Source organism: Monodelphis domestica, chromosome 4 (genome assembly GCF_027887165.1).
Source record: "Monodelphis domestica isolate mMonDom1 chromosome 4, mMonDom1.pri, whole genome shotgun sequence".
Lineage (NCBI taxonomy): Eukaryota > Metazoa > Chordata > Mammalia > Didelphimorphia > Didelphidae > Monodelphis > Monodelphis domestica.
Window position 1 is genome coordinate 33904761 of NC_077230.1, and position 14077 is coordinate 33918837.

The 14077-nt window shown below is 33.7% G+C and overlaps 1 long non-coding RNA gene across 1 annotated transcript; it reads left to right on the top strand.

Annotated features, from left to right (window-relative positions):
* Window positions 1-3143: 3143 nt before the first annotated feature.
* On the top strand, window positions 3144-12890 carry LOC103098726 (uncharacterized). The gene is made up of 3 exons (XR_008911057.1): window positions 3144-3420; window positions 11391-12389; window positions 12604-12890. It is a non-coding gene; the product is annotated as an uncharacterized LOC103098726 (long non-coding RNA).
* The last annotated feature ends 1187 nt before the right edge of the window (window positions 12891-14077 follow it).

Sequence of the window (14077 nt, forward strand, 5' to 3'; positions counted from 1 at the left end):
TCACAAGCATTAAAAAGTGGGTAACCCTCAGGATAAAGTCTTATTCAACCTTCTGTCTTCAGCTTCTCCCCACTGAAAGACCAATTGCTCTTCTGAAGATAACCTTCTCTTCCTCAAGATTCCAACCTCCTGCTCCTGGCGCCCCTTCCCCAATGAAGTGATCAGATCCACACACTCTTCAGCCTGGCACTTTTTGTTTAGTGCCTGCCTCTGTCACAAGATCTAATGTTGGGCATTTTAAGTGAAAAATTCAATTATTTAATTTTGTATTTAAAATTATTCATCTAGTGTGTCATAGAATGATTGAAAATATTTCTTTATTCTGAACTTAAGCATTACATAAAGTGAGCATGTCTCAAAGTAGAAAAGTGGTTTGTATATAGAATTAAGAATCTCTACCATATGGAGCTAGAATTATTTTTATTGGTATATAATACATTCAAAATGTTTCTTTCAAATTTATCCTGTTTCTATGGTTTATAAAAAGGTTAATTCTGGGCTTCCTTCTGTTATCTTTTATGGAGATTCTAGGTTTTTTTTTTATAAGAACCCAATATTTGATCAATTACCCCAAATCTATACCACTGAGTCTCCAATGTCTCTTAGACAGTACCATAATGTTGAGATGATCACTGCTTTATAGTACAGTTTAAGATCTGGTACTGGTAGGCTCCCACCATTCACATTTTTCCCCCATTAGTCCCCTTGATATTCCTTTGTACTTCCAGATGAATTTTGTAATTATTTTTTCGAGTTCAATAAAATAGTTTTTTTGGTAGTTTTATTAATATGGTACTGAAAAAGTAAATTAATTTTTAGGTAGGAAGTATCATTTTATTATGTTAATTCATCCTAGCCATGAGTCATTGTACTTTCCCAATTATTTAGATCTAGTTTTAATTGTGTGGAAAGTGTTTTGTAATTGGGTTCATAAAATTCCTGCTTGTCTTGGCAAGTAGATTGCTAAATATTTTATATTGTCTAGGGCAATTAAAATGAAATTTCTTTTTCTAAGTCTTGCTGCTGAATTGTTGTTGGAAATATGGCTGGCAGAGGGTTTCTCCCACTCCCATCTTCTGTGCTAGTTTTGTTGATTTCAGAATCTTAGCAGTAGATAGAAAGCAAACAAGAACAGTTCTAACTTTCAGAAACTGGTTGGGCCTGTGTCTTTGGGCTGAATTGAGAAGAGGCACTCGGAATCAGGATTGGGAAGCCAACACTCCTCCCACCTCCAACACCAGGAAGGAAGTAACAACCAGGCAGGAATAAGGGCTAGTCACAAGACCCAAATGCCACTCCCAGTTGCCCCTTCCCCCACCAACTATCAGTCTTGTTTCCTTTCCAAATAGCCTTCTTACCCTTCTCCCCAACTTCTTGATTTTAGTCAGTCTCTCTCTTTTCCCCTCCCTAATGTTACTCCCTTTCCAATGTCCTCCCCTCTTATTTATTCCCCTCTTACTATAGTGCCTTTTAAATGACCCCCCAACCTCTCCCTCTCTTGTGTAGCTCCCCTCCCCACATGCCCATTTATTATCCTTCTACTTCTCCATAAGAAACAATACAATTCTCTGCCCCAATGGATCTGATTGTTCTCTCTCTGAGTCAATTTCAGTGTGTATAAGATTTAAGTATTACATGTTGCCAAACTCTTCCATTCTTCCATTGAATTGATCTTCTCCCCCTCCCCCATGAGCTTCTTTATGAAAAATATATTTACCCCATTTTATCTCTTTTCCAATTTCTCTTAGTATTAACCTATGTTTACATCTAGTTTTTTAAATACATTTTGACATATCATCCTATACAGTTTGTCACTGTACCCTCTTTCTAGCTAACCTGATGAAAATAACATTTTTAAGTGTTATCAAAATCTTTTCTTATAGAAATACAAATCATTTTTACCTCATTGGGTCCCTTAAAAAGTTTGGTTTTCTTTCTTTTTTCTTTCTTACCTTTTGGTGATTCTCTTGAGTTCTGTTTTGGGGTATGAAATTTTCTGTATGTCAGGTCTTTTCTTTAGGAATGCTTGGAAGTCTTTTTAAAATTAAATTACCAAAATTTCCAGTGCATGACTATAATCAATATTGCTGGGTAGTTGATTCTTGGTTGTAGACCCAGTTTCATATTTCATATTCTGTAATATCATATTTTTTGCCTTGCAGTCCATCAGAGTGGATGCAGCCAGTTCCTGTGTTATCCTAACTGTGCATCCATGATATCTGAATGGTTTCTTTGTAGCATCTTTTCCTTATTCTGGAAATTCTTGAACTTGGCTATAACATTCCTTGGTGTTGTCAATTAGCTATTAAATGCAGCAGGTGGTCTGTGGATTCTTTCAATGTCTACTTTACCCTCTTGTTCAAGAATGCCTGAGCAGTTTTCTTGAATAATTTCCTGTAGAATGATATCCAGACTTTTTTCTTTGGTCATGATTTTCTGGTAGTCCAATGTTTCTTAAATTGTCTCTTCTGGATCTATTTTTTAGGTCTTTTTTCCCAACGATTCCTTTTTCTTCTGCAGAGAACTGGAATTAAAAAATGAAGAGATGGAATTGAAAAGAATAATAGAAGAAGAAGGTCAGAAATATAAAAAAGACCTCAAGGAAATTGATGAAAGTGTGAGAGTACAGTTCATATATATATATATATATATATATATATATATATATATATATATATGAACTGTATCTATGATTAAAAACCCAGTGTCTGGCTCAAATATTTTCCCTCTTCTTTGTGAATAAAATCTACACACAGAGAGTGGTTTCATTTGATAATATTAAGAAGGAAGACTTACTATGAAGTCCTCCTTCTAATGTCCATCCTGGATGTCTAAACCTCACCAAGTCGGTAACATCTTAGTGCTCTGGGAAACTCTCTGCAACTAGAGAGCAATGGAAGTGACACTTTCCTTCAAAAAGTTAATTCTTCACTGGGAGATCTTTTTGCCTTTGAATTCTATCCCTAACCTCATCTACTATGTCTATTCCTATCCCCTTTCCCTTTCCCATCCCCATTTCGACCTCTATACGAATGTCTATCCCTATCCCTAACTTCATGTTAATCCTTAAATCTATTTTGATTATTATTCCCTGACAACCTATTCATGGAATTTGTGTATAAGTCTTTTTCATGTATAGTATTAAGGGGTTAATTGGAGAGCAGAGAGGCCAGATAAGTGGCTAGCAGGTACAAATGAGTTATTTATAGAATAGTTATGAATGCTGGAGAAAAAAAGGATTGAATAAATTGAAATTAATAGAATTATTATGGTTGCACAAATTTCAGACTAACAACTTGATAGAGAAACTTAAAAAATACGTGAACATATCTGAAGTGAATATCGGAAATCAGCCTGAGGAGACAGTAAAAGAAGATATAACAACAGGGCAATTATTGGCCGCAGAGGATATCAGTTTAGGTAAGAGTTTGATTCTTGATTAGGCTGAAAGGAATCAATTAGTGTCAAGAAAAGAGGCAGCAGAGGTTATAATGTAAATATGGAATTTTAGCTGATAAACATTCTGTTGGTCTATTAACACAAATATTTTTAATTTTTTAATTGTACAATTTTAATTTTAAATTAAAAAATTTTTAAAAATTAAAAAAAATTTAAATGTTACATGGAGAAACAATTTTGGACAAGTTTTTTTTTTTTACCATTTTAAAATTCAGATTTGCTACTTACCCTCCTCCCGCTCCCAGACAAGATGATTAATAGGAGAGAGGAGCATATACCCATACTTTCATGTTATACATACTTCCATGTTATTTCTGTCCATAGATGATAGAAGACACCTATCACTCTTACAATATAAATCTCATGAAGGTTATATTATAGGAGCAGATGTCAGGTTTTGATCTGTCCTTAGCTTCTAAAATTCTGTCTTTGGCTACAGACACTATTTTCTTCATGAATCCCTTGCAGTTATCTTGGAGACTTACTTTACTGATAATGGTTTTAGTCCTTCACAGTTGATCATGGCAAAATACTTCTGTTACTATATACATTGTTCTTCTGGTTCTGTTCACTTTTTTCTGAACTCACTCTTTCACTGTTTTTTTATGGTACAATAGTATTTCATTATAACTATATAGAACAACTTGTTCATTCTTCTCCCACATGATGAATAACCCCATAGTTACCAATTCTTTGCCACTACAAAAAAAGGTGCCAATAATATTTTGGTACAGTTAATTCCTTTTATTCTATCTTTGATCCATTTGGGATACTAAGCCTGTAATGAGACTACCGGCTCAAAGGGTATGCATAGTTGTCTTTGGGTATGGTTCCCTATAGCTCTCAAGAATGGTTGTATCATTTCATAGTTCCACCAACAGCATATCAGTGTTTCATTTTTCCCATGTCTCCTCCAACATTTATCATTTAAGTCAGTTTAGCTAATATGAAAGTTAAGAAGACATATCTCAGAATTGTTTTAATTTAACTTTCTCTCATCAGTAGTGATTTGGAGCATTTGTTCCTATAACTGAATAATTTTAATCTCTTCCTCTGAGAACTGCCTGTTGATATCTATTTCTTGATTGGGGAATGTTTTGTATTCTTATAAATTTGACTTGGTTCTCTATATATTTGAGAAATGAGGCTTTAGTCAGATACTTTATATAACCCCCCCCCCATTGGTTGTTTCCTAGATTTGTTGTTTCCTTTCTCATTTGTTTTATTTCAGTAAAATCTTTTAAATTTAATTAAATTAAAATACTTTTTTAAATTAAGTAAGCCATGATTTATATATTTGATTTATTTTTTCAGAAAACCAAATTTTTTTCTTATTTGTTAGTTCTATAGTTTTATTTCAATTTATTCATATCTCCCTTGATTTTCAGGATTTCCAAATTGCCGTTTAATTATGGGTTTTTAATTTGTTTTTTTATAGTTTTTTTACTTGCCTAACCAATTAATTGATGTTCTGTTTCTCTATTTTATTAATATAAGCTATGAGATATGAATTTCCTTCTAAGTAGTGCTTGGCTACATCCCATAAATTTTGTTTGCATTCCATAAATGTTGTTAATGAAATTGTTATTTGTTTCTATGATTTAATCTTTGATCCATTTGCTCTTTAGGAAAAGATTGTTTCTAATTCTAAAATTTAGTTTCTAATTTATTTTTAGTCTTCTGCATTTTGTGTCACTTTTCTAGCATTCTGGTCTGAAAAGTATGGATTTAATATTTCTGTTTCTATACATTTGGATGTGAGGCTTTTATGACCACTTATGTGGTTGATTTTTGTGAAAGTCACACATATTGCTGAGAAAAAGTGCTTTCCTTTCTATTTCCCTTCAGTTTTCTCCAGAGGTCTATCATGTCTGGGTTTTCTAAAGTTCTCTTTACCTTCTTAACTTCTTTCTTGTTTATTTTCTGGTTGGATTTATCTACTTTTGAGAGGGGAAGGTTGAGATATTCCTCACTAGTAATATTCTTATTTTATTTTTCCTTCTGTAACTTCATTAATTCTTCCTTTATGAATATGGATGCTATGACATTTGATACATAAATGTTTAATAATGATATAATTTTCATTATCTATCAAACCTTTTATCATTATGATATTTCTTTCCTTATTTCCTTTGATCAGATCAGTCTTTGCTTTTGATTTCTCTGAAATCAGATTTGCTATCCTGGCTTTTATTACTTTATTTGAGGCATAGTATATGCTACTCCAGCCTCTTTTATTCTGTGTGTGTTGTGTCCATTTTTTAAATGTGTTTCTTGTGGGCAGAATAATGTGGTGTTCTGGTGTTTAAACAACTCTGCTATCCTTTTCTGTTTTATGTGTAAGTTCAGTCCATTCACATCCACATTCCATATTACTAATTGTGTTTTCATGCATCTTATTTTCCCTGTTTATTTTTCTCTTTCTCTCTTCTTAGCCTTTCCATGTTCATAGATGTTTTGTTATTGACTATCACCTCCCCCAATTCAACCCTCCTTTTTTGTTCACCCTCAACCCCTTATTCTCTCTAACCTCCTACTTCCCTATAGGGTAAGATAAGTTTCTACAGATGAATATGGCTGTTATTTCCTTTTTGAGCTAGTTCTGATGAGAGTAAGGTCCAATCAGAGTTAAAGCACATCTCCTCCACTGGATTTGCTGTTTATGTGCCTGTTAATGAGAAATAGTTTGCCTCCTTCTAGATCTCCTTTTCTCTCTTCTCCATTTATTCTTCTTTCCCATTCCCTCCCATTTAATATCATCCCATCTTATTTAGCTTCCTTTCTTTGATGCATACCCCTTTTATTGCTCCAATATTAAGTATTTTAGATACTTTAATCTTAAGTATTATTTTCAATATTAAGTATTTTAGATTCTTTAGCTTTAGCTTGCCTTTGAACTATTATAGATGTCTTAATTATTTCAATGATCATCTTGCCAGGTATGAATGAACTCAATTCAACTTTCGCAAAACTATCAAGTATTATTCCTCTCTTGAGTTTTGAATTTAGTCATCAAATTTTGTTTTCAACTTTTTTGCATGAGAAAAGTCCAAATTTCTCTATTTCATTAAAGAGCAGTTGTTACCTTTTGGAAGTTTAATCTTGGTTTTACTCGGTGTATAATTCTAGGTTGCAGTCCTTTGAATCTTTGCTTTTCAGAATGTCATATTCTGTGCCTTCCAGTCCTTTAATGTAAAAACTGCTATGTCCTGGAGAATCCTGACTATGGCTCCTCAATATTTAAAATGTTTCCTTCTGGCAGCTTCTACTACTTTTTCTGTGGCCTGGGAGTTCTGGAATTTGGTTATAGTAGTACTGGGGTATTTTATTTTGGGTTCTCTTTCAGGAAGAGATTGGTGGATTCTCTCTATTTCTATTTCCCCCTCTTGTTTGAGGATATCGTAATATTCCCTGAGGACTTCTTAAAATATGAAATTCAGGATTTTCTATTGATCATGGTTTTCAGGTATTCTGATGATCTTCAGATGATTTCTCCTGGGTCTATTTTCTAGGCTGGTCATATTTACAATTGAAGTATTTCAGACTTTCTTCTATTTTTTTTTTAATTTTGGATTTTGTTTTATTGTTTCTTGCTTATGGTTTCATTAACTTCTATCAGTCCAATTCTAATTTTAAGGAGTTTTCTTCCTTGAGTTCTTGGGTTTCCTTTTCCACTTGACTGTCTTTTCTTTAAAGGGTTGTTTCCTTCAGGTTCTGTTTTGTTTGTTTTGGTTTTGGGTTTGTTTTTTTGTTTTGTTTGTTTGTTTGTTGTTGTTGTTGTTTTTTGGTCTCTATTCCCATTTGGTGGATTCAATTAATTAGGAAGTTTTTTTCTTCAATGATTTTTTTCCCCCAGCTGTTGAGTTTTTCAATTAATTCCCTTATATTTTTTAACTTCTTCCAGGGATTCTTTTTAAGATCTAAACTCCTTGCCCACTTTCTTTTGAGGCTTCACATGTTTCCTTTATGGCATTGTTGTCCTCTTCTGAGTCCATATATTGATCTTCCTTGTCACTAAAGTACATTTCCCAGGTCAGTTTTTTCTTTTTTTACTTGTTTTTCCATTTTTTTCTTTCCTTTGTAACCATATTTATCTTTTGAGATCCTTCTCTGTTCCTGGAGTAAAAGGGTATATTGTTCTAAGATTACAGAGTACTCTTCTCTGGTATTTGGTGTAGGACTAGCTGCCCTTGTTCCTCGTGGTTTGCCTGTCAAGGAGACAGCAGTACTGGCATGTTCTGGGGAGGTTGGCAACTGTTTCATCCAACTATATTTAGCATAATGACTTACCAGTTCCCCCATTGTTTTGTGGGTTAGTCTGGTCCCCACTATGTTGCTTCACTGCCCCTACCAAGTAGCCTGGGTGGAAAAGGTTCCCTGCTTTGGTTTCTACTGCCCCAGGCTTTCCCCCACCACATGGAAGTAAGCAAATTACTTCACTGTAGTTCTAGTTCCCCCTTCTTGCATCCCTGTAACCTCAAGATTCTTTTGCCATTTGGAAGTGGATAGTTCATTGTTAATTCTAGTTCCATCTTTACTCCTTTGGAGTCCCAAGGCTCTGATGTCACATGAGATTTTGAAGGTTCCTTACCTTCTCTAAGTGTATAGAGTGACTCCAGCTGGGTTCCAAGATCTGCCAGTACTATCAGATTGCTCTCTTCTGTTACCTACAGTGAGATGTTGCTCCAACTTTTCTTTGTTTTGAGGCAATTTGTTTTCTTTTGTTTTTGCATTGAGGAAATGGAGTGCCTTTTCTTCCTACATCTTAACTTTCAGCATGCAACTTTTGTCTTCATGCAAAATCTGAATAAAAGTGAAGAGGGCAGTTCTAAAGAGAGGAAGCTGCTGAGGTATCTATATCCATAAATGTACATATTCACATATGTACACACATATACATCCATATATACATATACATATCTATATGTCTGTACATATATGCATGTGTGAGCATAGAATGCCTTCCGCATGTTAAAGATTTTTTTTCATAGACATTGAAAATGTTTTTTTTACCAAGAACTCCTTGAGAGCAGAGATCGACTTTTTTGTCTTTTTCTGTATCCTTGGTGCTGTACCTGGAACACTTGAGGCACTTACTAATGATTGTTGACTTATTCAAAACCTAGAATTTATTTTTTTAAGATATATTATCTATATAAAGAAGAATGTGCATTTTTGAAAGACTTTCAAGTTTTTGAACTATAACACTCAAGGATGAGATAGAACATTTTATTATCCCTATTACTACAAGAGGAAACTAAGAATCACAGCTGATGATTACCTTTGACTTATATGTTTCTGTGCCAAGAATAATCCCATGTGCCTTACCACCAAGTTTATACTCTGCCTGATTATTAGTAAATTTTCTGGGAAAAAGAAACATATAGACATACACACACACATACAGACAAAACACAAATACACATACAAATGGTATCTAGGCTGGTGCAAAAACTGAAGCTAGTGAGCGGGGAAAAGATTGCAAAAACAGAAAATTACTCCTAAATTTATAAATTACCTATCAAGATCAACGCTGCCATATTCTTAAGAGATGTGCATTATACAATGTCACATGTATCTGATTTCTTTTAATGTAAAATACTCTCTTTAAGGCATATCATCTTGTTTTATCTTCATGACAACTCTGTGGAGGAGGTTACATAAATATCATTTTCCAGATTTTACGGAAAACAAAAACAGGAAGATTCTGGAAATAAGACACTACTTGTTCAAGTACACCCAGCTCGTAAATGGACAAGCCAAGATTCTGTAGAAAGAATGCATTGTCACTTTAAAGATATATTACAGAATCCAAATTGTAAGAAGGAATGGAATACATTCTCTCCCTAGTTAATCTGTGTCACCCTAAGATTTTATTAAGCGTGGGGCTCACTCTAATTCCCTACTTAAAATGAATGTGTAAACTCTAGCTTGAGTCTCTAGCTGCCTTTCTAATGAGACTCACCATCACCTTTGTCAGAGTTATGCAGAAAGTGAGGCAGGTCAAGATTCTTTTGAGAAAAGTGAGGTGGGGGGAGGATTCAGTCTATTTCGCCTTCTGCAGATTTGACTATACCATTTACTAGCTGTTTGGAACTTTGAACAACTTACTTAACTACTCATGTTCTTTAAATCTCATATGAAAAGTAGTACTGTGAGAACACCAATCTGACCTTTTGGTGTACATAGTTTCAAAGGAGAAATGCTTGGAAAAAATATTGGACAAATTAAATAAAGAAGTATTATATATACATTTACATATACATATACATATATACATATTCTGAAAAGAATGAGTTCCACATACCAACCAGTGAAGTTTTCTAAAGAATACCATTCTTTCAGAACAAAAATGACACAATAGAGAAAAGAGAAATGGATCCTATTTTGACTCTGGCAAAGGCTTAAAAGTACAGGTAAATTTGGAACAACGATTGCCCAGGTGCCAAGAAGAGGAAAAGATCATGAAAAAGTGGTTGGAATGGAACAGAGAGGATATTATAGAACAGAGATGATGTTATAAGCATCAGTGTTTGATATTAATAAACATTTTAATCACTGACATAGATAAAAAATAGATTCCATATGAAATTTGCAAATAATTTGTTTTAGCTTTAATTTTCCCAAACCTAGTACTATGGAAAATATATTTTTGAATGTTTTAAATGAATATTATTTTAGATATATCTGTATCTATCTCTTTCGATCTATATGACTGTCCATCTAAATTTAACTGTTGGCAAATAAGTTAGAGATGGCTTCCTTTCTTAGCTATAGATGTTAGACAACCTATATAGATGTTAGACAACCTATCTATATAGAAGGTTCATTAGAAATCACTTTCTTGGGTGTCATCATTTACCTGAATTTGTCTGGTATTGTGAATATGACAACTTTTGGAGCATCATTGCCATTGCTAACAGTAGGCAATCTGGTTCAGCCTTTTGAGTCTGGGGTGAATGAGTCACAGTGGGAAAGTGGATGATGCACTTCAGGGGCTGTTATTTTTTTGGCTGCTGAGTACCATTATTATGGTGATATGTTCAGTTGGTGTTCAGGGAGGGTTAGGACCTCTACTGTGAGAGCTTGCTGATTGCTTTTCAGGGCTGCTTATCCCCGTTTGGTGTCTACCTCTTTCCCAGCTCTTACCTGTGGCTCCAAGCTATAGTTTTCAGCAGCAGCCTGTTAAAACTGTCCAGGCAGATGGGTTAAGCTTGGGTTTATGTCTAACCCTAGCCTTGTGAAGACCTCTCCTGCGAGAACAGATGGATGAGGCAATTTGTTTCAGTAGCCATGAAGGTGGCTGAAGCAAACACTTTCGAGTGCTTAAAACTTGGATGGCTATTAGAGACACTGACATCATTCAGGTGCATTTTCAGTCATCCTGACTTTTGTCTTGCCACAGGATTTAGATGACTCTGGAAGAAAGAGTGAGGCTGACAACTCTGGGCAACTCACTTAAATCCAGTTCACACATAAGTTAAGATATTACCCTGTGATGTCACTGGTATTCTTTGAAATGAAGGATCACCACCACCACCACCAATTGATGGAACATATTTTTTATTGACTGAATCATCCTTTTATCTTCTTAAATCTAGCTTTGTTTTAAACTGCCCTTGCAGCTGGCTAATATTTTCTTGTAGATTCCAAATGATCAGTTTTTCAGGAGGAAGCTCAAAAATTATCTATTTAATCCACTCATTTTGTAGGTGAGGAAAATGAAGCCCAGAGAATACATATAGATGACTAGCTCCCCTGCTAAGACTTCAAGTGTCTTGCCTCTAAATCCAATGCTCTATGTTCTTACCTCTGCATGATAATATAGAGGGTCATTAGCAATAGGAAGCAATTAAAGGTTGCTGTTGCCTCTGGTTAAACCTAGGAAGAAACTTATACTGTTCTACTCATTGAATTATTCATATTCTTAGATATCACAATTAAAAAAGAACAAGTAGAAGAATTACTAGAACAGGAGATCAGCAGTGGCAAACCTGCAATGGGAAAAGCTCCAATGCAGTTTTCCTGGTTTTGGTAAGAGATATGCTTTTTATAAATGGATAACAAAATTCTTAACAGACAAAATGATTTATTTCTGCTGGATTTTACCCCAATTGGCTACCATTTTGCTGTGTTTTTCCTTTATATAAAAGAACCTCATTATTTCTGTATGGTTTCTCAGTTGTTCACATCTTCCTCAAATGGACTCTGGCATAGAGGTATCTAACTCACAGCCTATGGAGTGGCCCCAAGAGATCCATTTCTTTTTGAGTTTGATAACACCAACATAGAGGAAAAAATATAGGACATAGAGTGTATCTAGGGTCAAATTGGAGCTTTGTCACTTCAACTTGTGTGATTGAGGTTATGTGATTTCTGATCAATACGTTTGAGATTTCTCATCTATATAAAATGAGGGGATGGCACAAGTTGACATCCAGTGTTACTTCCAAATCTACATCAGGGAAACTTCAACTCCTTACAAGACAAATCATGTATTAGTTGTGTTTAATGTAGAGGAGGAAGCGGTAGGGAGAGATGATACCATGCCACATGCACAAAACTTTTAACTTAATTGACTTACATTTCTTGTTTGTTTCTTTTTTTTAACATAAAAGTCAAGTTAGGTTATACCTATTCTCTTCGATATATGCCAACATAGACATGTGCCCCATAAAAAACCAAAGTTCCTTTAACATATGGCTTTATCTTTCTTATGGAATTGAAATTTATGAATTTTTATAGTGTGTTTCTCTTTAGGTAACTTTTTGCATCATAATAGAATATATTTTATGCTTTAATTATTTCCCTCTCAAATCTTGGATGATTCTAGCAATGTCCAAGGATACAATTGGCGGAGTTTCTTTTGTTTTAAAAAACATGATAAACAAGTACAGAATGTGCGCAAGCAGGAAGAAACTGACCTAAAGGTAAATTTTCATTATGTGAAATTTGTCATAAAGATTTATGTGCTTATCTCCATTTTAATTACTAGGGAATGAGCTTTTAACATAATCTCTAAGACCCTTTCGCAGTTTTCACTGTCAAGGGTTATATTAACATAGGCCAATCTAAGCTTTTAAATATTGTCTCTCTTGATCTCTAGCTATTTGATGACGCCTCTGCTTCTTTTATACCCCAAAGCTGCTGGTGTCTGACTGGACAGAAACTCAAGTTGGCCATTGGTTAAAGAGTATTGGAATGAAAAAATATATCCTGAAATTTGATTATAAAAGAGTAAGCAGTCAAGAACTTCTTGAATTAGACAATGATGCATTAAAAGTAAGCTTCAGAATTGGCTTTTTATATATGCTACATACAATTATATATTAACTTATTTTATGGTGGGCATTGGATGAAAAACAGTACAAATAATGGGATTCCTATATATGGCCCATTTGACAACCTTATGGTTTTAAGGAAAACATGTTAACTACCTTTTTGAATGTAGTTTCAAGAAATGTTTTTAATGTGATTTGCTCCCCCATTTTTTTAGTATTCCTTCCATATGGTCATTCCTTTTTATTTCTATTTATTTATTGAAACCTTATACCTTCCGTCTTAGAATATATAACATGTAAATTTACAAAGAAAAAGAATTTTAAGGGGTGGGCAATGTGAGGCAAGTGACTGTCTCAGCATCATACTTCTAGGGGGTCACATTTGAAACCAGGACCTCTTTTCTCTAGGTCTGGTTCTCAATCTATTGAGCCACCATTCTTTTTTTTTTTTAAGAATTCTATTTATTAACAAACACTGGAAAGCAGAAAAGCAATATTTTAATTTTGTACCAGGCAGATTAACTTCACTGAAACAGATTAAAAAACAGTAATCATGGGAAATGGCAAGCTTTCATTTCATTTATAGTAAATAAAATATCAATATTTTAAGCTTTAAATATCAAATATTGGTTAGAATAACATCTTTGTCATTGACTTAAATAATAAAAAAATGCATAGTGTTTCAAATGCTACCATCTCTGGGCTCCCAACCAGTTAAGCAAATAAAAATTAATAGATGAGGAATGTAGCTTCAAGTATAATTATGATACCAATAAGAAGTACCAACACTCTTCTTAGAAAAGATAGTTTTTATGTGAATTCCTTAATGCATTTTAGAGTTCTACAATGTAATTTTTTTACTTCATTCATGGATATTGAATATTTTCCTAGTGTTGTAAAATCTGAGTTCTTCAGAAAGGATACTTAATTTAATGTTCAGGCTCATTATGTAAAGAGTTATAAAATATATTCATTTGAATGCATGCATGTAAAGTAAAAGCTTTAATTTTTTTTCCAAAGTGCATTGGAATCACTAAGTAGAGAGATCGCAAGAAAATCCTTAAGGGAATTAAGAAAATTCAACAGACAGAAAAAAATTAATATAATCTAACAATTAAATATATCAAAAAGATAATTCTGGAAGATACAGAAAAAATGAGAAAAATATAATTACATGATATTTACTTTTAATCTACTACTTCAACATATTATTTTGATATAGAATAATTTTTCATTGTTGAAAAATTATTAATATCATCCATAATAAGCATTACACATATTATACTGTATTTCTGAATAAACTGATTATAATATACACATATGCTCTCATTTTTGTA